Below are 1507 nucleotides of genomic sequence, written 5' to 3' on the forward strand. Positions count from 1 at the left end.
CAAAGAGACAATAGAAGAGAAATTACAGAAAGGCCAAGAACAATCATGGAGAAAGCACACATTCCGAGATGCTGACTTCCATGAAATTTTCACCTCTACCGGGTGATTTTGTCACGCAGACTCCCTTGGAGATGGTGTAGCAGCATGGTAAGGCCTGCAGGGTATGGGCTGCACAGGAAGGGCCGAAGGGCAAAGGCCACAGGGCAACGGCTGCAGTGCAAGGCCTTCATGGCAAGGGCTACACAGCAAGGGCTGCAGGGTGAGGGCTGCAGGGCGAGGGCTGCAGGGCAAGCGATTCAGGGCAAGGGATGCAGGGCAAGACACGGCAAGGGCAGCAGGGCACGGGCTGCAGGGTAAGGGCTGCAGGGCAATGGCCACAGGGATAGGCAGGGCAAGGGATGCAGGGCAAGAGCTGCATGGCAAGGCACGGCCCGTTATGCAGGACAAGTGTTGCAGGACAAGGGCTGCAGGTCACGGGCCTCAGGGCAAAGGCTGCAGGGCAAATGTTGCTCGGCAAGGGCCTCAGGTCAAAGGCCACAGGGTAAAGGCCGCAGTGCAGGGGCTGCATGGTAAGGGCCTCAGGACAAGGGCCTCTGGGCAAGGGCCTCAGGGCAAGGACAGCAGGGCAAGGGCTCCTGAGCAAGGTCCTCAGGAAAGGCCCTAAGGCAAGGGTTGCAGGGCAAGGGCTTTCAGGGCAAGGAATGCAGGGCAAGGGCTGCAGGCACAGCACGTCAAGGGCTGCACGGCAAGTGCTGCAGGGCACGGGCCACAGGGCTAGGCACGGTGCCGTGGGCTGCTCCAGTCGGGAGGGGCTTGAAAGCCTGAAGTCTAGGGTCTCAAAGAGGGAATATGAAGGTGGGTAGAAATTCGGCAAAGGGATGATGAAAGAACACAAGACAAACAGTCAAGTGATCTTGATTATTTTAATTCTAAGTCATTCTAATTCTCCTCCTTTCTTCCTTTCCTTCTTTCCCTATTTCTATTCCCTTTCCTTTTCCTGCTTATTACATTTAGCATAATCCATTTATTTTCCATCTTTACAATTAAGGGCTTAATCAACAGCCAGAAAAACAACAAAAGTAAGAATAAAGTTTACATTATTTTTTGCACACAGCTATTCTTTATGAAGATGGTTCCTTGGCGAGCATGAAAGGCTATTTTTTATGTTCATGTTTCTTTGGTATTGGAGAGCTTGGTAGACAATGGCTTTTCGCTTAAACAATTGTTTTTTAAACCTGTTCTTCATCCTGCTTCCATTACAAAGTAACAAAGTTAAAAAGTTACATTTTAAATTTAAGCTGATACATTTTACATTTTTAGCTGAATTTACAATATTATTTATTTCAATCAAAAGGACAACACTTTTACACTTTAAGTTATTCCAGGGGTGATCATTATCACACTAAGGGGGTTTCGGTTCATGCAAAGGATATTTTCGGTCATAATATTGCCTAAATTCGTCCTTCCAATCTCATGTTTCACGATTTGTTTTATCACTTATACCTTT

The sequence above is a fragment of the Elephantulus edwardii genome, unplaced genomic scaffold (genome assembly GCF_000299155.1).
Source record: "Elephantulus edwardii isolate Elephantulus edwardi_28Jun2011 unplaced genomic scaffold, EleEdw1.0 scaffold00206, whole genome shotgun sequence".
NCBI classification, from domain to species: Eukaryota; Metazoa; Chordata; class Mammalia; order Macroscelidea; family Macroscelididae; genus Elephantulus; species Elephantulus edwardii.